Consider the following 25,520-nt stretch of genomic DNA (forward strand, 5'->3'; position numbering starts at 1 on the left):
ATGCTAATAGGTGCCAGAGTTATGATCCAAACCCTGTCCAGCGGGCCCCAGAGCTGGAGCTCCTTGCGCTACGTGGGGCTGTTCCCTACCATCGCCGCCCTCGGGTCCATTCTGCAGGAGAGCGGACACAAGAAGGCATACTGTCCTCTTGTTTGACTTCAGCTGGGAATGTGTGTGTCTACACATGTCCATATGCCCTCAAAGGACTGTGAAAAAGCTGAAGTATTGATTTTTTTTTCACTCTTTTGAATTTTTTATTTTTATTTTTTATCAACATATAATGTATTATTACCCCCAGGGGTACAGGTCTGTGCATCTTCAGGCTTACACACTTCACAGCACTCACCATAGAACATACCCTCCCTAGTGTCCATAACCCAACCATCCCCTCTCTCCCCCACTCCTCCTGGGCAACTCTCAGTTTGTTTTGTGAGATTAAGAGTCTCTTATGGTTTCTCTCCCCCATCCCTACCCCAATCCCATTGAAGTGTTGATTTTTGAATTATAAATAAATTTTAAGGAGTAGGTAAATTGGCAAATATGGTCTCCGTGAATAGTCTTTAATCTTTAAAGTATCTTTATGCCATCATCATTTAAGAATTATTTTATTCATTTATTTATTTGAGAGGGAACACATGAGTGGGGGTGAGGAGCAGAGAAGGGAGGAGGGAGAGGAGAAGAAAAGTCTCAGCTAAGCTGGAAGACTGACTCCATCCCAGGCCCCTGAGATCATGACCTGAGCTGAAGGCAGACACTTAACTGACTGAGCCATCCAGGTGCCCCTATGCCAGTGTCGTTTTGTTTTTTTTTTTTAAATATTTTATTTATTCGACAGAGAAATCACAACTAGGCAGAGAGGAGGAAGCAGGCTCTCCACGGAGCAGAGAGCCGGACGTGGGGCTCGATCCCAGGATCCTGGGATCATGACCTGAGCCGAAAGCAGAGGCTTTAACCCACTGAGCCACCCAGGTGCCCCGCCAGTGTCGTTTTTGAAGGGTATTTTTTTTTTTTAAAGATTTCATTTATTTATTTGACAGAGAGAGATCACAAGTAGATAGAGCGGCAGGCAGAGAGAGAGAGAGAGAGAAGGAAGCAGGCTCCCTGCTGAGCAGAGAGCCCGACGCGGGACTTGATCCCAGGACCCCGAGACCATGACCTGAGCCGAAGGCAGCGACTTAACCCACTGAGCCACCCAGGTGCCCCTGAAGGGTATTTTTTACTGGATGTAGTATTCTAGGTTGTCGGTTACTATTTTTAAAAGATTTATTTATTTACTTTTAGAGATGGGGGAGGGATAGGAGAGAATTTTTCAAGCACACTCCATGATGAGCGAGGAGCCCAGTGCTGGGGCTGAGGGGGATGGTGGTAGAGCTTCATCCCAGGACCCTGAGATCATGACCTGAGCCAAAATCAAGAGTCTCTGGCTTAACTGACTGAGCCACTCAGGTGCCCCAGAAAGTTTGATTTCTTGAATCTCTGAATTAATGTCTTTCTTCATTAGAAAAATTCTCAGGAGGCACCTGAGGGGCTCAGTCAGTTAAACATCTGACTTCAGCTCAGGTCATGATCTCAGGGTCTTGGGATTGAGCCCCATGTCAGGCCCCTTGCTCAGCAGGGAGTCTGCTTCTCTCGCTGTCTCTGCCCCTCCGCACCCCTTCCCACACGTTCTCTGTTTCTCTCTCAAATAAATAAAATCCTTACAAAAATTAAATGTATTGGTGGACAAATATTTTTCTTATATCATTAATTTAAAGTGAATTAAACGGGTGGCTGTCAGTTAAGTGTCTCCTTTGGCTCAGGTCATGATCCCAGGGTCCTGGGATAGAGCCCCTCATTGGGCTCAGTGGGGAGCCTGCTCCTCACCCCGCCCCCCCACCTGCCTCTCTGCCTACTTGTGATCTCTGTCAAATAAATAAATAAAATCTTTAAAAAAAAATCCCCAGGGTGCCTGGGTGACTCAGTGGGTTAAAGCCTCTGCCCTTGGCTTGGGTCATGATCCCAGGGTCCTGGAATCGAGCCCTGCATCAGGCTCTCTGCTCAGCCGGGAGCCTGCTTCCTCCTCTCTCTATGCCTGCCTCTCTGCCTACTTGTGATCTCTGTCAAATAAATAAAATAAAATAAATCTTAAAAAAAAATCCTCTATGACTAGGATGACTAATTTATTGCCCATCATGGACAATAGTGTCCTTCCTGGGACACTTACAGTAATACTTAAGTTATTAGTAGTAACTATAAGTACTAACCTCAGGACAATGGGCATAAACTGGACTGCCCAAGCCACCATGCTATATGACTACTTTATGTCTTTTATTTTTCTCTCCTATTTTTAGAATATTCTTTTAGGGGTGCCTGGCTGGCTTATCAGTAGAGTATGCAACTCTGCATCTTGGGGTTGTGAGTTTTTGCCCCACATTAGCAGTAGAGATGACTTTAAAAAAATATTCTTTTAAAATTGAGACATAATTTACATACAACCAAACTTAGTGTTTTTTAGTATATTCACAAGACTGTACAACCATCATTACTATCCAATTCTGGAACATTTTTTCCATCATCCCAAAGGAAACTCTACATTGTCATTCCCCATTCCTTTCTGTTCCCAGTCCCTGGCAATCACTAATCCACTCTGTTTTTTTGGGTTTCCTTATTCTGGACATTTCATTTAAATGGAATCATAGAATATGTGACCTTTTGTGTCTGGCTTTTTTCACTTAGCATGTTTTCAAGATTCATCCATGTTCTAGCATGTACCAATATTTCATTTCCTTCTATGGCTGAATAATATCCCATAGTATGGATATACCAATTTTATCTGTTTATCAGCTGATTTGGGTTGTTTTCCACTTTTTAGCAATTACGAATAGTGATGCTATGAACATTCATATACAAGTTTCTGTGTGAACTATGTGTTTTCAGTTCTTTGGGATCTATACCTAGAAGTACGATTCCTCATGGTAACTTTTTTTTTTTAACATTTTATTTGATTATTTGACATAGAGAGATCACAAATAGGCAGAGAGGCAGGCAGAGAGAGAGGAGGAAGCAGGCTCCCTGCCGAGCAGAGAGCCCGATGCGGGGCTCGATCCCAGGACCCTGAGATCATGACCTGAGCTGAAGGCAGAGGCTTTAACCCACTGAGCCACCCAGGTGCCCCCCTCATGGTAACTTTTTAACGTTTTTAAGAACTGACAAACTTTTCCACAGTGGCTATACTATTTTATATTCTCACCAGCAATGTATGAGGGTTCTAATTTCTCACATTTATATTTTTAATTTTTTGACTATGGCCCATCTAGTGGGTCTAAAGTAATTCATTGTGATTTTAAAAAACAGTTCTTGGGGTGCCTGGGTGGTTCAGTTGGTTAAGCATCTGCTTTTGACTCAGGTCATGATTCCACAGTCCTGGGATCAAGCCCCACATCCCCTGCTCAGTGGAGAGCCTGCTTCTCCATCTCCTTCCTGCATGTGCTGTCTGTCAATATCTCGTTCTTTCTCTCTCTCTCAAATAAATAAAACCTTTGAAAAAAAAAACATGTAGTCCCTTAATGACTAATGACATTGAGCCTCTTTTCTTATGGTGATCAACTATTTGTGCATCTTCTTTGAAAACATGCTTATTCAAGTCCTTAGCTCATTTTAAAATTTATTTTTAATTTAAAATTTTTTATTTTTAAATATTTTATTTATTTATTTATTTGAAAGGCAGAGATCACAAGTAGGCAGAGAGGCAAGCATAGAGAGAGAAGAAAGCAGGCTCCCTGCCGAGCAGAGAGCCCGATGCGGGGCTCGATCTGGGATCATGACCTGAGCCGAAGGCAGAGGCTTAACCCACTGAGCCACCCAGGCGCCCCTTTAATTTTATTTTTTTAGAAGATTTTATTTATTTATTTGACAGACAGAGGCACAGCGAGAGAGGGAACACGAGCAGGGGGAGTGGGAGAGGAAGAAGCAGGCTTCCCGCTGAGCAAGGTATCCGATGTGGGGCTCGATCCCAGGACCCTGGGATCATGACCTGAGCCAAAGGCAGATGCCTAATGACTAAGCCACCCTCATTTTTTTAAAAAAGATTATATTTAGTTATTTGAGAGAGAAATAGACACAAGTAGGGGAAAGGAGAAGGGTCAGAAGGAGAGGGACAAGAAGACTCCCATCAAGCAGGGAACCTGATGTGGGGTTCCATCCCAGGACCCCGAGATCATGACCTGAGCCAAAGTCAGATGCTTAGCCAAATGTCCCACCCAGGCACCCCTCAAATCCATTGCTCATTTTAAAACTGGACTGTCTCTTTGTTGTTGAATTGTAAGGATTCTTTTTTTTTAAGTTTTTATTTATTTAGGCTATCTCGACACCCAAAATGTGGCTTGAACTCATAACCCCAAGATCAAGAGTCCCATGCTCTTCCAACTGAGCCAGCCAGATGCTTCAAAAATTCTTTACATATTCTGGATAATGTATCTTTATTGGATACGATTTGCAAATATTTTCTTCCATTCTGTGGTTGTCTTTCTCTTGAATTTTTATCTATTTTTCTGTGCTTTCTTCAGCATGGTTTCTTCTGATCTACTTTTCAGAACACTAATTTTCTCTAGGTCTTATCTAAACTGCTGTTACTCATTTATCCGGTTCCTAATTTTACTTACAGTATTTTTCTAGAGGGCAGAAGAAGGGGGAAAGGGAGAAAATCTCAAGCAGACTCCCTACTTAGTGCTGAGCCTGACTCGGGGCTTGATCTCTTGACCCTGAGATCATGACATGAGTGGAAACCAAGATCGGTCACTCAACTGACTGAGCCACCCAGGCGCCCCTCCCCCATTTCTGTTGTTTGTACCTGCTTTCTCTTTTTTTTCTTTTAAGACTTTCTTATTTGACAGACAGAGATCACAAGTAGGCAGAGAGGTAGGCAGAGAGAGAGGGGGAAGCAGGCTCCCTGCTGAGCAAAGAGCCTGATGTGGGCCTCCATCCCAGGACTCTGGGACCATGATCTGAGTCGAAGGCAGATTTTGACCTACTGAGTCACCCAGGCACCCTGTACCTGCTTTCTTTCCTGCTGTCCTGCATCCTCATGTATCTGTTTATGCTTGTATGTTGATAATTGTATTGTAAAGTTATTTGTAGAAATAACTTTTGTATTAGAAAAGCTTTCCAAGGATTTTTGTTTGCATTTGCTAGGTACCTAGGGTACTAAAGTTGGGCTTTGGGATGTTAATTCAATTCCCTTTAATCCAACTTCAGTCTTGACTTGGTGCTTGGCTTCAGGATATTCAAGGTCTGGTTAACCTGCAGTACCCTCTTACTCTTAGGCTGTATCCCTTTGCCATTCCAGCTATAAGATTAGGGGTTTTATTATCTTCTCACTCTTGGTAGGCTCTGGACTCCAAATTTTGTCTTCTTCGCCTTGGAAAGGTGTCAAAAAATTACTCTTAGCTCTTTTTGATTAGCATTTGTACACTGGAGCATGACTGATATCAAATGTTAAGTTCAAACTCTTCACATTTTTGCCCTGAGTTCAGTCTTGGCCTGGTATTTCCTCAGCAATTTGATCCTTTCAGGAAGATTAAAAAAAATGTTATATTTGGTCTTTTTAGTTGTTTTCAGCTGGAATAATGATCCAAATTTCCAGATTCACAATTAACAGAAGCTGAAGTCAGCGACATATGTTTAATTTAAAAAAAAAAATTTTTTTTAAAGATTTTATTTGAGAGAGTGTGTATGTACACAAGCAGGGGGCGTGGTAGGCAGAGGGAGAGGGACAAGCAGACTCCCTGTCGAGCAGGGAGCCAGATGTGGGACTCGATCCCAGGACCCTGAGATCGTGACCTGAGTCAAAGTCAGACACTTAACCAACTGTTCCACCCAGGTGCTCCTAAAAATCTATACTTTTAAAAAATAATTTCCTTGTCATTGAGTTATAGATCAATTGCACTGTGATCAAATAATATTGTCTAGATGATACCAATTCTTTGAAATTTGTTGAAACTTGATTTATGTCCCAGTGGTCAATTTTTGTAAATGTTCCATGTGTGCTTGAGAATATGTGTGCTCTAATTTTGGGTGGAGGTTTGATTTCTATGTATTGACTCAAACCTCCTGTTGGCATTCTTTAAATCATTTGTAACTTTCATTTTTGTCTGTTAGTTTTTCTTTAAAGATTTTATTTACTTATTTGATAGAAGGAAACAGTGTGAGAAAGAGAGAGATCTTGTGATCATGAGTGGGGGGAAGGGCAGAGGGAGAGGGAGGAGCAGACTCCTCACTGAGCAGGGAGTCCAATGTGGGTCTCAATCCCAGGACTGCAGATTAGTGACCCGAGCCAAAGGCAGATGCTTAACTACTGAGCCACCCAGGTGCCCCAATTATATCCTATAATTGGGATATGTGTGTTTAATTCTCTAAGTACAATGGTGGATTTGTTAATTTCTTCCAGCAAATGTATGTTTTTGCTTCAAATATTTTAAAGCTATGTTGTTTGGAATGTGTAAGTTTAGAATTGTTCTTTCTAGATGCAGCAACTGGGAGGTGGATATTAAGGAGAGCACATGGGGATGCCTGGGTGGCTCAGTGGGTTAAAGCCTCTGCCTTCAGCTCAGGTCATGATCTCAGGGTCCTGGGATCGAGCCCTGCATCGAGCCCTGCATAGGGCTCTGTGCTCAGCAGGGAGCCTGCTTCCTACCCTCTCTCTCTCTCTCTGCCTGCCTCTCTGCCTACTTGTGATCTCTGTCAAATAAGTAAATAAATAAATCTTTAAAAAAAAAAAAAAGAGCACATGATGTAATGAGCTGCATATTACGGAAGTCTAATGAAACACTGACCTCTACTGCTGAAACCAATAATACATTATATGTTAATTAATCAAATTTAAATTTAAAAAGTTGTCCTTTCTGATACACTGAATTTATGATCTTTTTTTTTTTTTTTAAAAAGATTGATTTATTTATTTTAGAGAGAGAGTGAGCACACCAGGAGGGGCAGAGGGAGAGGCAGAAACTTTAGCAGACTCCTTGCTGTTCTTGGATCCTGATGTGGGGCTTAATTTCTCGACCTGGAGATCATGACCTGAGTGGAAAGTAAGAGTCAGAGGCTTAACCAACTGGACATCCCAGGGGCCCCTGAATTTATGATCATCTTTTTTGGGGTTTTTTTTTTTTTTGGTCATAAAACTTATTTTTAGGATATTAGTGTAGTATGACAGCTCTTATTTTTTTTTTAACGATTTTTTATTTATTTTAGAGAGAGTGCAAGTGCAAGGGTGGGGGTGGAGGAGGGGCAGAAGGAGAGGGAGAGAGAGAATCCCAAACAGACTCCATGCTAAGCATAGAGCCCAATGTGGGGCTTGATCCTAGGACCCTGAGATCATGACCTGAGCCGAAATGAAAAGTTGAACGCTCAAACAGGTGCCCCACTATGGCAACTTTTAGACTGTGTTTGCTAATTGTATCCTTTTCACCTTTCTAAGTTCAACCTGTTTGGATCTTTGTTTTAGACATCTCTCTTCTGAACAGAATATAACAAATTGGTTTTTTATATCCACTATGACAATTTCTCCCCCCTTTTAAAATTTAAATTCAAATTAGTTAACATATAATGTATTATTAATTTCAGGGTAGAATTTAGTGATTCATCAGTTGCATATAACACCCAGTGCTCATTACATCAAATTACCCCCTTATGTCCATCACCCAATTCCCTTATCTCTCCACCCTCCTCCCCTCTAGCAACCCCATTTGTTCTCTATAGTTTCTTATGGTTTGTCTCCATCTCCTTTTTTATCTTATTTTATTTTTCCTTCCCTTCCCCTATGTTCTTCAGTTTTGTTTCTTTAATTCCACATAAGAATGAAATTATATGATATTTTTCTTTCTCCAACTGACTTACTTCAATTAGCATAATACACTCTAGTTCCAGACACATCATTACAAATGGCAAGATTTCATTCCTTGTGATGGCTGCATAATAGTCCATTGTATATATATATACTACATTTTATTTATCCATTCATCTGTTGATGGACATCTGAGCTCTTTCCATCATTTGGTTATTGTGAACATTGCTGCTATAAATATTGAGGTGCATATGCCCCTTGGAATCATTATGTTTGTATCCTTTGGAGAAATACCTAGTAGTGCAATTGCTGGGTCATAGGGCAGTTCTATTTTTAACTTTTTGAGGAACCTCCATACTGTTTTCCAGAGTGGCTGCACCAGTTTGCATTCCAACCAACAGTGCAAGAGGGTTCCCCTTTCTCCACATCTTCACCAAAATCTGTTGTTTCCTAAGTTGTTGGTTTTAGCCATTCTTACCAGATCCACTGTGACAATCTCTTTTTTTTTTTTTTTAATGTTTAACTTTTTTTTTTCATTTTATTTATTTTTTCAGTGTACCAGTATTCATTCTTTTTGCACAACACCCAGTGCTCCATGCAAAACGTGCCCTCCCCATTACCCACCACCTGTTCCCCCAACCTCCCACCCCTGACCCTTCAAAACCCTCAGGTTGCCCCAGCCTCCCACCCCTGACCCTTCAAAACCCTCAGGTTGTTTTTCAGAGTCCATAGTCTCTTATGGTTCGCCTCCCCTCCCCAATGTCCATAGCCCGCTCCCCCTCTCCCAATCCCACCTCCCCCCAGCAACCCCCAGTTTGTTTTGTGAGATTAAGAGTCATTTATGGTTTGTCTCCCTCCCAATCCCATCTTGTTTCATTTACTTTTCTCCTATCCCCCTACCCCCCCATGTTGCTTCTCCATGTCCTCATATCAGGGAGATCATATGATAGTTGTCTTTCTCCGATTGACTTATTTCACTAAGCATGATACGCTCTAGTTCCATCCACATCATCGCAAATGGCATGATTTCATTTCTTTTGATGGCTGCATAGTATTCCATTGTGTATATATACCACATCTTCTTTATCCATTCATCTGTTGATGGACATCTAGGTTCTTTCCATAGTCTGGCTATTGTAGACATTGCTGCTATAAACATTCGGGTACACGTGCCCCTTCAGATCACTATGTTTGTATCTTTAGGGTAAATACCCAGTAGTGCAATTGCTGGGTCATAGGGTAGTTCTATTTTCAACATTTTGAGGAACCTCCATGCTGTTTTCCAGAGTGGTTGCACCAGCTTGCATTCCCACCAACAGTGGAGGAGGGTTCCCCTTTCTCCACATCCTCGCCAGCATCTGTCATTTCCTGACTTGTTAATTTTAGCCATTCTGACTGGTGTGAGGTGATATCTCATTGTGGTTTTGATTTGTATTTCCCTGATGCCGAGTGACGTGGAGCACTTTTTCATGTGTCTGTTGGCCATCTGGATGTCTTCTTTGCAGAAATGTCTGTTCATGTCCTCTGCCCATTTCTTGATTGGATTGTTTGTTCTTTGGGTGTTGAGTTTGCTAAGTTCCTTATAGATTTTGGATACTAGACCTTTATCTGATATGTCGTTTGCAAATATCTTCTCCCATTCTGTCAGTTGTCTTTTGGTTTTGTTAACTGTTTCCTTTGCTGTGCAAAAGCTTTTGATCTTGATGAAATCCCAATAGTTCATTTTTGCCCTTGCTTCCCTTGCCTTTGCCGTTGTTCCTAGGAAGATGTTGCTACGGCTGAGGTCGAAGAGGTTGCTGCCTGCATTCTCCTCAAGGATTTTGATGGATTCCTTTCTCACATTGAGGTCCTTCATCCATTTGGAGTCTATTTTCGTGTGTGGTGTAAGGAAGTGGTCCAATTTCATTTTTCTGCATGTGGCTGTCCAATTTTCCCAGCACCATTTATTGAAGAGGCTGTCTTTTTTCCACTGGACATTCTTTCCTGCTTTGTCGAAGATTAGTTGACCATAGAGTTGAGGGTCGATTTCTGGGCTCTCTATTCTGTTCCACTGATCTATGTGTCTGTTTTTGTGCCAGTACCATGCTGTCTTGATGATGACAGCTTTGTAATAGAGCTTGAAGTCCGGAATTGTGATGCCACCAACTTTGGCTTTGTTCTTCAATATTCCTTTGGCTATTCGAGGTCTTTTCTGGTTCCATATAAATTTTAGGATTATTTGTTCCATTTCTTTGAAAAAAATGGATGGTATTTTGATAGGGATTGCATTAAATGTGTAGATTGCTTTAGGTAGCATAGACATTTTCACAATATTTATTCTTCCAATCCAGGAGCATGGAACATTTTTCCATTTTTTTGTGTCTTCCTCAATTTCTTTCATGAGTACTTTATAATTTTCTGTGTATAGATTCTTAGTCTCTTTGGTTAGGTTTATTCCTAGGTATCTTATAGATTTGGGTACAATTGTAAATGGGATTGACTCCTTAATTTCTCTTTCTTCAGTCTTGTTGTTGGTGTACAGAAATGCAACTGATTTCTGTGCATTGATTTTATATCCTGACACTTTACTGAATTCCTGTACAAGTTCTAGCAGTTTTGGAGTGGAGTCTTTTGGGTTTTCCACATATAGTATCATATCATCTGCGAAGAGTGATAGTTTGACTTCTTCTTTACCAATTTGGATGCCTTTAATTTCTTTTTGTTGTCTGATTGCTGAGGCTAGGACTTCTAGTACTATGTTGAATAGCAGTGGTGATAATGGACATCCCTGCCGTGTTCCTGACCTTAACAGAAAAGCTTTCAGTTTTTCTCCATTGAGAATGATATTTGCGGTGGGTTTTTCATAGATGGCTTTGATAATATTGAGGTATGTGCCCTCTATCCCCACACTTTGAAGAGTTTTGATCAGGAAGGGATGCTGTACTTTGTCAAATGCTTTTTCAGCATCTATTGAGAGTATCATATGGTTCTTGTTCTTTCTTTTATTAATGTGTTCTATCACATTGATTGATTTGCGGATGTTGAACCAACCCTGCAGCCCTGGAATAAATCCCACTTGATCGTGGTGAATAATCCTTTTAATGTACTGTTGAATCCTATTGGCTAGTATTTTGGCGAGAATTTTTGCATCTGTGTTCATCAAGGATATTGGTCTGTAGTTCTCTTTTTTGGTGGGATCCTTGTCTGGTTTTGGGATCAAGGTGATGCTGGCCTCATAAAATGAGTTTGGAAGTTTTCCTTCCGTTTCTATTTTTTGGAACAGTTTCAAGAGAATAGGAATTAGTTCTTCTTTAAATGTTTGGTAGAATTCCCCTGGGAAGCCGTCTGGCCCTGGGCTTTTGTTTGTTTGGAGATTTTTGATGACTGTTTCAATCTCCTTACTGGTTATGGGCCTGTTCAGGTTTTCTATTTCTTCCTGGTTCAGTTGTGGTAGTTTATATGTCTCTAGGAATGCATCCATTTCTTCCAGATTGTCCAATTTGTTGGCGTAGAGTTGCTCATAGTATGTTCTTATAATTGTCTGTATTTCTTTGGTGTTAGTTGTGATTTCTCCTCTTTCATTCATGATTTTATTGATTTGGGTCCTTTCTCTTTTCTTTTTGATGAGTCTGGCCAGGGGTTTATCAATCTTATTGATTCTTTCAAAGAACCAGCTCCTAGTTTCATTGATTTTTTCTATTGTTTTTTTGGTTTCTATTTCATTGATTTCTGCTCTGATCTTTATGATTTCTCTTCTCCTGCTGGGTTTAGGGTTTCTTTCTTGTTCTTTCTCCAGCTCCTTTACGTGTAGGGTTAGGTTGTGTACTTGAGACCTTTCTTGTTTCTTGAGAAAGGCTTGTACCGCTATATATTTTCCTCTCAGGACTGCCTTTGCTGTGTCCCACAGATTTTGAACTGTTGTGTTTTCATTATCATTTGTTTCCATGAATTTTTTCAATTCTTCTTTAATTTCCTGGTTAACCCATTCATTCTTTAGAAGGATGCTGTTTAGTCTCCATGTATTTGGGTTCTTTCCAGCTTTCCTCTTGTGATTGAGTTCTAGCTTCAGAGCATTGTGGTCTGAAAATATGCAGGGAATAATCCTAATCTTTTGATACCGGTTGAGACCTGATTTGTGACCCAGGATGTGATCTATTCTGGAGAAGATTCCATGTGCACTAGAGAAGAATGTGTATTCTGTTGCTTTGGGATGAAATGTTCTGAATATATCTGTGATGTCCATCTGGTCCAGTGTGTCATTTAAGGCCTTTATTTCCTTGTTGATCTTTTGCTTGGATGATCTGTCCATTTCAGTGAGGGGAGTGTTAAAGTCCCCTACTATTATTGTATTATTATTGATGTGTTTCTTTGATTTTGTTATTAATTGGTTGATATAGTTGGCTGCTCCCACGTTAGGGGCATAGATATTTAAAATTGTTAGATCTTCTTGTTGGACAGACCCTTTGAGTAGGATATAGTGTCCTTCCTCATCTCTTATTATAGTCTTTGGCTTAAAATCTAATTGATCTGGTATAAGGATTGCCACCCCAGCTTTCTTCTGATGCCCATTAGCATGGTAAATTGTTTTCCACCCCCTCACTTTAAATCTGGAGGTGTCTTCGCGTCTAAAATGAGTTTCTTGTAGGCAACATACTGATGGGTTTTGTTTTTTTATCCATTCTGATACCCTGTGTCTTTTGATTGGGGCATTTAGCCCATTAACATTCAGGGTAACTATTGAGAGATATGAATTTAGTGCCATTATTAGCCTATAAGGTGACTGTTACTGTATATTGTCTCTGTACCTTTCTGATCTACTACTTTTAGGCTCTCTCTTTGCTTAGAGGACTCCTTTCAATATTTCCTGTAGAGCTGGTTTGGTGTTTGCAAATTCTTTCAGTTTTTGTTTGTCCTGGAAGCTTTTTATCTCTCCTTCTATTTTCAATGATAGCCTAGCTGGATAGAGTATTCTTGGCTGCATGTTTTTCTCGTTGAGTGCTCTGAATATATCATGCCAGCTCTTTCTGGCCTGCCAGGTCTCTGTGGATAAGTCTGCCACCAATCTAATATTTTTACCATTGTATGTTACAGACTTCTTTTCTCGGGCTGCTTTCAGGATTTTCTCTTTGTCACTAAGACTTGTAAATTTTACTATTAGGTGACGGGGTGTGGACCTATTCTTGTTGACTTTGAGGGGGGTTCTCTGCATCTCCTGGATTTTGATGCTTGTTCCCTTTGCCATATTAGGGAAATTCTCTCCAATGATTCTCTCCAATAGACCTTCTGCTCCCCTCTCTGTTTCTTCTTCTTCTGGAATCCCAATTATTCTAATGTTGTTTCGTCTTATGGTGTCACTTATCTCTCGAATTCTCCCCTCATGGTCCAGTAGCTGTTTGTCCCTCTTTTGCTCGGCTTCCTTATTCTCTGTCATTTGGTCTTCTATATCACTAATTCTTTCTTCTGCCTCATTTATCCTAGCAGTGAGAGCCTCCATTTTTGATTGCACCTCATTAATAGCTTTTTTGATTTCAACTTGGTTAGATTTTAGTTCTTTAATTTCTCCAGAAAGGGCTTTAATATCTCCAGAGAGGGTTTCTCTAATATCTTCCATGCCTTTTTCGAGCCCGGCTAGAATGTTCAGAATCGTCATTCTGAACTCTTGATCTGACATATTACTCATGTCTGTGTTGATTAGGTCCCTAGCCTTCGGTACTGTCTCTTGTTCTTTTGTTTGTGGTGATTTTTTCCGCCTTGTCATTTTGTCCAGATAAGAGAATATGAAGGAGCAAATAAACTACTAAAAGGGTGGCAAAGACCCCAGAAAAATGCGCTGTAACCAAATCAGAAGAGACCCCAAATTGTGGGGGGGAGAAAGGGGATAAAAACAGCTTCTGAAAAAAAAAGAAAAAAAAAAGAAAGAAAGAAAAAAATTTAAAAAATAAAACAAATAAAAAAAAATAAAAAAGATTTAAAAAAAATTTTTAGCAGAAGAAGAAAAAAGAAAAAAGAAAAAAAAATTGAAAAAAGAAAAAAAAATTGAAGTAGCCGCAAGACTAAAGAATCATGGGGAGAAAGCCATGAGTTCCATGCTTTGCTTTCTCCTCCTCTGGAATTGCTCTGCTGTCTTAGGAATTGAATCTGCTTTCTCCTTGATAGATGAACTTCGTCCTGGCTGGATATTTTGTTGATCTTCTGGGGGAGGGGCCTGTTGTAGTGACTCTCAAGTGTCTTTGCCCGAGGCGGGATTGCACCGCCCTTACCGGCGGCCGGACTAAGTAATCGGCTCGGGTTCGCTTTTGGGAGCTTCTGTTCCCTGAGCGCTTTCCGTAGAGTTCCGGAGGACGGGAATGAAAATGGCGGCCTCCCAGTCTCCGGCCCGGAGGAGCCGAGAGCCTGGGGCCCCACTCCTCAGTGCGCCCCCAGAGGACAGCACCCAATCACTCCCGTATCCCCAGCCTCTAGCCGCGCTCCGAGCTCACCCAGCCCGCGACCAGTTCAAGGTAACCCCGAGCTGAGAGTTTAGTCCTCGGCTCTGTCTCTCCAGCCGGCTTCTCCGTTCTAATACCTGTGAGCTCTGCAACACTCCGACACCCCCGATCCTTCTGTGACCCTGCGGGGCCTGGGGCCACGCTGGCCGCGCGTGGGCTTCACCCCGGTTTAGCCCCTGGAGCAATGTCCCTCAGTGGAACAGACTTTTAAAAGTCCTGATTTTGTGCTCCGTTGCTCCGCCGCTTGCCGGGAGCCGGCCCCTCCCCCCGCGGTCTATCTTCCCGTCGTTTTAGATTCCCTTCTCTGCCAGTCCTACCTTTCAGAAAGTGGTTGATTTTCTGTTTCTAGAGTTGCTGTTCTTCTTCTCTTCGCTCTCCCGTTGGATTTGTAGGTGTTTGCAATGTTTAGATAAGCTATCGAGCTGATCTCCTGCTACCTGATGTAGTCTCAGGCTGCTACTTCTCCGCCATCTTGACTCCTCCCCCGACAATCTCTTTTAACGGACAAGTTAAATTCATTTAGAATTATTATAATTATTGATATATTCATATGTTTATGCCAGTTTACTCATCACATAAATTTGTTTAACTTAACCTCCCTGTTTTCTGTCTTGTTTTTATTTTGCAATGATTTAAAAAAAAAAATAATTTATTTATTTGACAGACAGAGATCACAAGTAGGCAGAGAGGCAGGCAGAGAGAGAGGGGCTGCTAAGCAGAGAGCCTAATGCGGGGCTCGATCCCAGGACCTTGGGATCATGACCTGAGCGGAAGGCAGAGGCTTTAACCCACTGAGCCACCCAGGCGCCCCTGCAATGATTTTTTTATTTTTTATTTTTTAAAAGATTTTATTTATTTATTTGACAGATGGAGATCACAAGTAGGCAGAGAAGCAGGTAGAGAGAGAGGATGAAGCAGGCTCCCTGCTGAGCAGAGAGCCCGATGCGGGGCTTGATCCCAGGACCCTGGGATCATGACCTGAGCTGAAGGTAGAGGCTTTAACCCACTGAGCCACCCAGGCGCCCCGCAATGATTTTTTTAAAATTCCACATTTTTCCTCTGCTGGTTTTTAAGTTATATATTCTTATTATTTTAGTAGTTTCCCCTGATGTATTAGTATGCATACTTAGAGTGTAAAGTTAGTCAATATTTTAACCCAGTCCCACAATTAAACCATGGACCTAGGACACTTTTGTAATCTGATTGCCCCTCTCAATAACACAGTATTGCTGCCTGGTCTTACCTTTTTTGACCAAAGGAATTAGAAATTATTAATAATAGTATTTGTTTAGGGGTGCCTGGGTGGCTCAGTGGGTTGAGCCTCTGCCTTTGGCTCAGGTCATGATCTCAGGGTCCTGGGATCAAGCTGCACACTGGGTTCTTTGCTCAGTGGGGAGCCTGCTTCCTCCTGCCCCTCTGCCTGCCTCTCTGCCTACTTGTGATTTCTCTCTCTGTCAAATAAATAAATAAAATCTTTAAAAAATAATAGTATTTGTTTAAATATACTTGCATATTTACCAATTTCTTTGTTTACCATTATTACTTGCACTGAGAATTTTTTGAAATTGTTTTTTTCCTTTTTCCTAAGGTATATTCCTTAGTAATTTGTTTTTTTTAATTTTTAAAATTTTTTATTTTTATTTTTTTCTGGGTTTTTTAAAAAAGATTTTATTTGAGACAGAGAGTGAGAGAGAGCATGAGCAGGGTGGTTGGGGGGAGGGCAGAGGGAGAAGAAGAAGCAGACTCCCCACTGAGCAGAAGGCCTGATTCTGTGTGGGGTTTTTTGTTGTTGTTGTTGTTGTTTTAGATTTTATTCATTTATTTGACAGAGAGAGAGATCACAAGTAGGCAGGCAGAGAGGGAGGGGGAAGCAGACTGTCCGCTGAGCAGAGAGCCCAATGCGGGGCTCAATCCCAGGACCCTGAGATCATGACCTGAGCCAAAGGCAAAGGCTCAACCCACTGAGCCACCCAGGTGACCCCTGATTCTGGTCTTAATCCCAGGACCCTGGGATCAACCTGAGCCGAAGGCAGATGCTTAACTGACTGAGCCATTCAGGTGCCCCTTAGTAATTTCTTTAGTGAAGACCTCTCAGTGATGAACTCTTTGATTTTTCTAAAAAAAAGTTTGTCTTTGCATTATTAAAAAAATAGATTCTCTGGCTACAGAAATTTGGGTTGATAATAATTTTCTCTTGGTGCTTAAAAACAGTATTCCATTTGTCCTCTGTGCATTGTTGTCATTGAGAAATCTGCTATCAATGTGTCATTCCTTTGTACCTGAACTTTTTCATTCTGGTCTTTTTCTTTTTTTAAAAAAAATTCTGTATGACACTATAGTTTGGATGTAGGTTTCTGTTTTTTATTTTTTCTTTATAGAGAGAGAGTGAGAATGAGAGGGGCAGGGGCAGAGGGAGAGGGAGAGAATCTCAACCAGGCTTCATGCTTAGCACAGAGCCCATGTGGGGCTTGACCCCACAACCCTGAGATCACGACCCAAGCCAAAATCAAGAGTCAGATGCTTAACCAACTGAGCCACCCATATCCTCCAGATGTAGGTGTATTTTTATCAAACTTCTTGATATATATATTTGTATTTCCTAATTTATAGTTTTAACAGTTCCAATAAAATATCAGCCATTATCTCTTCTATTATATTGGCTCTTCTTCATTCTCTGATTTTTTCCCTTTTGAGACTTTGGTTAGATTATGTTAGACATTTTCATTCTATACTTCATTTCTCATTTTTTTACCATTATGAGACATCTCCTCATATCTGTTATATTTTGTTGCCTTTGCTTTTGGTGTCAAATCTCGAAAAAAAAAAAAAAAAAAAGAATTGCCAAGACCAATGTCAAGGAGGTTACCACCTATGTTTTCTTCAAGGAGTTTTATCACTTCAGGTTTTACTTTCAAGTCTTAAATCATTTTGAGTTGACTTTTGTGTATGTAAAGTGTGTGTATGTTATAGGATCTAAGTGTTTTATAGTGGGAGGTCCCAATTTTTACCTACCAAAATAGGTCTTAGGAATCATTTGGCATGGTGTTGTTTCTGTAGCTAACTTAGATCTTAATCATTACCCTGCCGAACTGTTCTTTTTTTCAGAGACACAGATACCATAAGATATTTTTCTGACATCCTTGTCAACTGTTGTGGCTTGCTGAATCAAAGCAGCTGAATTTAATAGAAGTTCAATGTCCTTTCCTTCAAGAATTAACTCATCTTTTGGGGCGCCTAGGTGGCTCAGTGGTTTAAGCTGCTGCCTTCGGCTCAGGTCATGATCTCAGGGTCCTGGGATCGAGTCCCACATCGGGCTCTCTGCTCAGCAGGGAGCCTGCTTCCCTCTCACTCTCTCTGTCTGCCTCTCTGCCTACTTACGATCTCTGTCTGTCAAATAAATAAATAAAATCTTTAAAAACAAAAAAGAATTAACTCATCTTTCTGGGCTTGAGATAGTGGACAAGGAACACCTGGTCTCATTTGAAACCTCAGGATTATTTTTCACCCATAAAAATCTCAGATTTCAACAAAAGACTGGTTCTCCTGAATAATAAGCTTGATAGGGAAATAGGCATAAACAATCTGATATTGTAATGGAAGCTCAGTGTGATCCCCTAGGATCATGTTCTGTTAATGAAAATCATGGGAATAGCAACCAGTTTCTGTTTCCTCAGAATTTGTCAGAGTCTCTTCCTTTTCTTTTCAAGGAGATTGAGTTCTCCATGATGTGATTGAAGTCCCTCTGAAGGGTTCTTCTGGGGCCCTGCACCATAACTGTGTGTTCTTTCAGAGTAATGTTGACACTTTCTTGAATGTTGACAGTCTGAAGAGTCTTCAGTCTTGTAACGGATGTGGGAAAGAATTATAAAGTCTATCTTGTAAGGCATTTTTAATCAACCCTTTCTAGCATTTATATATCTCTTTCTCTAATCTGGGAAATTAAAAACAGTTTTTCTAAAAATCTGTACATAATTTCAACCTTACAAAAAGTTGGAATAAGAATAATACAAAGAAGGGGCACCTGGGTGGCTCAGTGGGTTAAGGCCTCTGCCTCGGCTTAGGTCATGATCCCAGGGTCCTCGGATCGAGCCCCGCATCGGGCTCTCTGCTCAGCAGGGAGCCTGCTTCCCTTCCTCTCTTTCTGCCTGCCTCTCTGCCTACTTGTGATCTCTGTCAAATAAATAAATAAAATCTTAAAAAAAAATAATACAAAGAATATCCATATAGCATCATTTAATGAGTGTCACCTACTGATAACATTTTACTCCATTTACTTGATCATGAGTGCTCTCTTTCTGGGCATACAGGTATATATTACACATGTAATACTAGTTCTTAGAAAAGAACTGCTTGATTGTAGTGCTATTTTGGAAAATTATTTACCCCCCCCCAACCCGTTTCTGGAATTTATTTTTATTTTTATTTTTTAGATTTTATTTATTTGTCAGAGAGAGAGAAAGAGCACAAGCAGGCAAAGTGGCAGGCAGAGGCAGAGAGAGAAGCAGGCTCCCCACTGAGCAAGGAGCCCAATGGGGGACTCAATCCCAGAATCCTGGGATTATGACCTGAGCTGAAGGCAGTGGCTTAACTGACTGAGCCACCCAGGCATCCCTGGAATTTATTTTATAGAGTCCCTTATAACCACCATTCTACTTTCTGTCTCTGTGATTATGACTACTCTGACGACCTCACATACATAGAATTATACAGTATTTGTTTTGCAGTGACTGGCTTATTTCACTTAGCACAATGTCTTCAAGTTTCATCTATGTTGTAGCATGTGTCAGAATTTCTTCCCTCTAAGTCTAATAATATTTCATTGTATATATTTACCACATTTTGCTTATCTCTTCATCTATTGATGGACACTTTGGTTCCTTCCATGTTTTAGCTATAAACATGAGTATAAAGGCATCTCTTCAAGATCCAGCTTTTAGTTCTTTTGTGTGTATACCCAGAAGTCAGAACTCTTAACCAGCTGAACCATCTAGGTGCCCCAAATGAGCTGAGTCTTAATTGTGGCCTAACACACAGTCTATCTTGGAGAACATGTACTTGAGCAAAATGTGTATTTTATTGTTGGGTAGAGTGTTCTGTATATGCCTATTAAATACAGTTCTGACCTACTGTGTTGTTCAAATCCTCTACTTCTTCTCTTCTGTATGGTTGTTCTATCCATTATGGAGAGTAGGATATTGAAGTTCCCATCTGTTATTGTAGAACCATTTCTCCCTTTAGTTTTGTCAATTTTTGCTTCACAAATATTGTTATGTTGTCATTATGTGCAAAAATGTTTACCATTATATCTTCTTGCTGTATTTGACATTTCCATTAATATATGTGCTTGTCTCTTGTAATTTTTAAATTAAAAATGTTAGTTTATTTATTTATTTATTCATTCATTTTTTTAAAGTAAACTCTACACCTAATGGTGGGCTTGAACTCATGACCCCATAGATCAAGAGTCATATGCTCCACTGACTGAACTAGCCAGGTTCCCCTCTTATAAACTTTTTCATTTAAACTCTATTCTGTCTGATATTGTATAGCCACCACTGTTCTGTTTTTGTTGTTATTTGCATAGAATATATTTTCCCATTTTCCCACTTTCAACCTGTGTCTTTGAATCTAAAATAAGGTTTTTTTTTGACAGCATATAGTTGCATATTTTTTAAAAAGCCATTCTGCCAGAGCACCTGGGTGGCTCAGTCAATTAAGCATCCAGCTCTTGATTTTGGCTCAGGTCATGGTCTCAGAGTTATGGGATTGAACCCCACGCTGGGCTCTGTGCTCAGTGTGGAGTCTTGTCTGTCTCTATCGGCTCTTCCCCCTGCTTTTACTCTCTCTCTCAAATAAATAAATAAACAAAATCATAAAGAAAAAGAAATGCCATTCTGGGGCACCTGGGTTCTGCAGTTGGTTAAGCATCTAACTCTTGGTTTCAGCTCAGGTTGTGATCTCAGGTTTGTGAGATTGAGCCCCATGTTGGCTCCATGTTCAGAACAGAATCTACTTGGGATTCTCCCTTCCTCTCCCCCTCACACTTTTGCCTGTGCACGCTCTCTCTCTCTCTCTCTCTCAAAAATAAATAAATAAACAAATAAATCTTTTTAAAAAGGTATTAAAAAGAAAAAGCCATCCTGCCAATCTCTGTCTTTTTGTGGGAGAATTTAACCCATTTATATTTAATCTAGAAAACCACTTCCAGCTTGCTCACTTCCCTTCCCATCTTCCTAGAAAATCTGGTCTGTGTAAACAGGAAGTAGAATCAAGAGTCAACATCATTTCCTAGAAATAATGTAAGAATGGATGAGATCATGTAAATAAAAAAAAACTTACTTTTTCTTTTTCTCCTTTTTAATGTTCCTAGTAGATGGTAAGCACTCAACAAAATGGTACTTAAGGGATGCCTGGGTGGCTCAGTCAGTTAAGCTGCTGAATCTTGAATTCAGTTCAGATCATGATCTTGGGGTTGTGAGATCAAGGCCCACATTGGGCTCTATGCTCAGTGGGGAGTCTGCTTGAGATTCTCTCTTTCCCTTTCCTGCCCCTCCCCCAAACATGGCATTCTCACATGATCTCTCTCTAAAACAAGTAATTAAATCTTAAATAAATAAATAAATAAATAAAATAGTACTTAATACTGATAACTGTAAGTTAGAATTGCAAATGTTCTAATTCCTCTGCCCCATTTTTGATTAATGGAACTCATTTGGCAAAAATCAAAATCATCTCAAATCCAACTCTCCATCTAATCCAAACATATTGACTGCTGTATTTAGATTCTGTTTATTAATCTCTAGGGATCCTTCTCTGCTGCCCAGCAACCACACACTCTTTCTTTAATCTATTAAAATCTATTTCATGTCATATCCTCTTTCTTCAAATGTCTAATGCTTTCTCTTTCATCTTCATTTTCAGCAGATAACCTTGCTTCCTATTTCACTGAGAAAACAGAAGCACTCAGAAAGTAAGTTCCACAAGCTTCTACAGTCATATCTCCTGACCTACCTACATCTGTACCTGTATATTTCTTTCCTTCTATTACAACAGATGAAATGTCCATATTTCTAGCAAAGGCCAACTCCTCCATTTGTGAACTAGATCCCCTCTCCTCTCAAAGACATGACTCCAGAATCTTTTCTACACATTATCTAACACTTTCAAAGTCAGTATAAATTTGACCTATTTGCTTAGTTATGGTTTATCAGCCCTCACTAGAATGCAAGCTCCATGTAAGGTCAGATTTTAGTCTGTTCAAGGATATATTCCCAATAGCTATCTGGCACATATTAGGTATACTCAGTAAATATTTTTGTGCTTCTATTTTATAATATTGTGTAGTATTTTAAGTTTATACTTCCAGAATAGAATGAAAAAGAAAGAAAATGCATACCAGTTAGAAATGAATAAATTGTCCTTATTTGCAGATGACAAGGTCCATGTAGAAAATCTCAGAGATTTTTGCCAAGAAAACTTCCTAGAACAAAGTGAGTTTGGCAGATTTGCAGGGTATAAAATAAATACACAAAACCCAATAGTATTTCTTTATATGAACAATGAAAATGTGGAAACCAAAATGAAAAACAGTACCATCTACAATGTCTCAAACATAAAATGGATTTTTCTCTCTCTCCCTCTCCCTTCCTCCCTTTGTTCCTCTCCTTCTCTTTCTTTCTTTTTCATTTTCTTTCCTTCCTTCCCCCACCACTCGCCTAATTGCTCTGTCTAGGACTCCTAGTACAATCTTGAGTAGGAGTGATGAAAGTAGGCATTCTTACCTTGTCTGAACTTAAGGGGAAAGCTCTTAAGCTTTCCATTAAGTGTAATGTTAGCTCTGTGTGTGTGTGTGTGTGTGTGTGTGTGTGTGTGTGTGTGTGTGTGTTTTAATAAATGCTTTCTGTCATGTTAAGGAAGTTCCCTTCTATTTCTAGTTTGCTGAATATCTGTGTCTAACCAATTGCTTTTGACAAAGATGTAGAGTAAGTTCAATGGAGGAAGGATAGCCTTTCAAAAAATGATGCTGGAGCAATTAGATATCCATAAGGGGAAAAAAAGAATTAAACAAAAACCTAGGGGGCACCTAGGTGGCTCAGTTGGTTAAGTGGCTGTCTTTGGCTCAGGTCATGCTGCAGGTCCTGGAATTGAGCCCCACATTGGGCTCCCTGCTCAGTGGGGAGTGACACCAAAAGCACAATCCATAAATGGAAAAATTAAGGACTAATATTTACATATATAAAGAATTCTCAAAGTTCAACAATAAAAACAATCAAATTTGAAAACGAGCCAAAGAATGAAGAAATGGGGCACCTGGGTGGCTCAGTGGGTTAAGCCTCTGCCTTTGGCTCAGGTCAAGATTCCAGGGTCCTGGGAACGAGCCCCGCATTGGGCTCCTTGCTCAGTGGGAAGTTTGCTTCTCCCTCTCCCACTCCCTCTGCTTGTGTTCCCTCTCTGGCTGTGTCTCTCTCTGTCAAACAAATAAACTCTTAAAAAAAAAATGAAGAGATATTTCATCTTGGAAAATACACAGATGACAAATAGCCACATGCAAATGTTTTCAACATCATTACCCTTAGGGATATGCAAATTAAAATGAGATAGAACTACACATATGTAAGAATGGCTAAAAACAAAGTTGTGACAACACCAAATGCTGCTGAGGATGCAGAGAAACTGGATTATTTATACATCGCTGGTGGGACTATGAAATGGTATAGTTACTTTGGAAAAGTTTGGCTTTCTTTCTTTCTTTCTTTCTAAAAATATTTATTTATTTCACCAAGGGAGAGCATGAGAGAGATCACAAGTAGAGGGAGGGGTAGAGGGAGAAACAAACTCCCTGCTGAGCAGGAATCCTGATGGCGGGACCCTATCCCAGAACCTGAGATCATGACCTGAGCTGAAATGCTTAACTGACTGAGCCACCCAGGTGCCCCAAGCTTGACAGTTTCTTATAAAACTAATTGTGTAATTGCCATTACACAATTACCATACAATTCTGTATTCTTGGGCATTTAGACTAGAACAATGAAAACTTATTCCCTGCCTCCAGGTTCTGAGAAGATGGCAAAGGTCTTAGAGCTTTGTGACATCTTCCCAAGATGTCACTTGGGAAGAAATGCGAGATAAAATGAGAAAATGGAGAGAAGAAAACTCATGAAACAGTGAGCAAATTGTGGAAGTTTAGAATAATTAATTAATGAATATGGATCTAAGCTTGGAGATGATATTTGGGTCATACATGAGCAAGTGATGATTGCAGCCCTAGACTATGGTTGAGATGATTTGGCATTGTTTTGTCTTCAGGAATTGAGAAGACAGTTCCCTGGCAGTCACGGAGTCAAGAGACTAACTGGCATGAGATTTGAAGCCATGGAAAGATATGATGATGCTATACAATTAAATGGTAAAATTTTACAAGAAGATCCAACTAACACTGCTGCAAGAAAGCCTGATTGTCATTTGAAAAGCCCAGGGGAAAAATGTTGAGGCCATTTGGGAACTGAATGAGTATCTGGAACAAATTGCTGGGGACCAAGAAGCCTGGTATGAACTTGCAAAACTGTATCAATGAACATGACTATGCTAAGGCAACCTTTTGTTTAGAGGAGCTAATGATGGCTAATCCACACAATCACTTATATTGTCAGCAGTATGCTGAAGTTAAATATACCCGAGGTGGACTTGAAAACCTCGAACTTTCAAGAAAGTATTTTGCAGAGGCACTGAAACTGAGCAACAGAAATATGAGAGCTTTGTTTGGGCTTTTCATGTCAGCAAGTCATATTGCTTCTATTCCAAAAGCAAGTGCGAAAACAAAAAAGGACAACATGAAATACGCTAGTTGGGCAGCTGGTCAAATAAACAGAGCTTATCAGTTTGCAGGTCAAAGCAAGAAGGAAAACAAATACTCTCTTAAGTCAGTCAAAGACATGTTGGAAACACTGCAGATCACCCAGTCTTAAGGTTTCAAGCTCTTTCACATTACATTTCCCAACTGCACAATTAAACTTATTGGCCTGTGAATTATTTACTAAATGCCTAGTGCTACTTATAGACTAATTTTTTTTAAGAGGATCATTGTAAAGAATGTTTATATAAACTTAAAAATGCCTTTTATTGCTAAGCAGGAATATGGAGAAAGTCCATGGAAGAGAGATTTAACAAGATTCATATTGATTATACATTATTCTCTTCATATAACTTCTTTTAAACTGCAACCTGGTATAGAACTCCCATAAAAAATCATGTGATTTATTAAACTTGAAAAAAAATGAAAACTTATGCTCACACAAAAACATGTATACAGATGTCCTCAGTGGCTTTATTTCTAGTAATCCAAAACAGGAAAAAATCTGAATGTCCTTCAATGCATGGATTGTTAAACTGTGGTACATTAATAATGCTACTTGGGTAAATAGGAACAAACTGTTGATACACAAAGCAACTTGGACAGATTTTAAGGATATTATGCCAAATGAAAAAAGTCAACCCAAAAGGCTACATACTGTATGATTACAATCATTCTTGAAATGACAAAATTATGGAGATGGTAAATAGATTAGTAGTTGTTAATGTTTAGGAAGAGGAGAAGGGGAGTGGAAGGTGGATGTTATTATAAAAGAATGTCATACAGATTGTTGTATTGATGGAACTGTTTTGTATCTTGATTATAGTGGTGACTACAAGAGTCTATACATGATAATACTGCATACACCCAAGTGCATGTAAAACTGGTACACCTAAATAAGAGATTGTATCAGTGTTTGATTTCCCATTGTGATACTGTATCATAGTTATGCAAGATGTTACCAGAGGGGAAAACTGGGTGAATGATATGTGTGATCTCTATTATTTCCTACAACTTGATATGAATCTACAATTACCTAAATATAGTCTAATTTAAAAATAATATATAAGGTTGATAGTTGGTAGGTTTCTGATATTTTTGGGAACAGTGCTTCTAATATTCTAATTATTGGCTAGGTCTATATGTATATATTAATACTAATATTACTTATATTTTGATAAGAAATAGCTTTTTATTCTAATTTTACCTATGTTTTAAAATCAGGTACAAGGGGCACCTGGGTGGCTCAGTTGGTTAAATGTCTGACTCTTGACCTCAGCTCAGGTCTTATCTCAGGCTTTTGAGTTCAAGCCCACATTGGGCTCCATGTTGGATGTGAAGCCTACTTAAAAAAAATAAAAAATAAAATAAAATAAAATAAAAT

The 25,520-nt window shown here is 39.8% G+C and overlaps 1 protein-coding gene and 1 pseudogene across 2 annotated transcripts in view; both read left to right on the plus strand.

The window, feature by feature from the left end:
- The window catches only part of SFPQ (splicing factor proline and glutamine rich), a 55,603-nt gene extending 31,900 nt beyond the window's left edge, over positions 1 to 23,703 (plus strand). The window contains exons 12-13 of one of the 2 annotated variants that reach the window (XM_045979325.1): positions 21,208 to 21,256; positions 23,593 to 23,702. The gene's annotated coding sequence lies outside the window, so the exon portion shown is untranslated. Of the gene's footprint in view, positions 1 to 21,207; positions 21,257 to 23,592 lie in introns of both variants that reach the window. The other variant, XM_045979326.1, reaches the window with a different exon arrangement.
- On the plus strand, positions 1 to 24,251 carry LOC123925829 (annotated as a pseudogene).
- Positions 24,252 to 25,520: the final 1,269 nt, after the last annotated feature.

Source organism: Meles meles, chromosome 1 (assembly GCF_922984935.1).
Source record: "Meles meles chromosome 1, mMelMel3.1 paternal haplotype, whole genome shotgun sequence".
In the NCBI taxonomy this organism is placed as follows: domain Eukaryota; kingdom Metazoa; phylum Chordata; class Mammalia; order Carnivora; family Mustelidae; genus Meles; species Meles meles.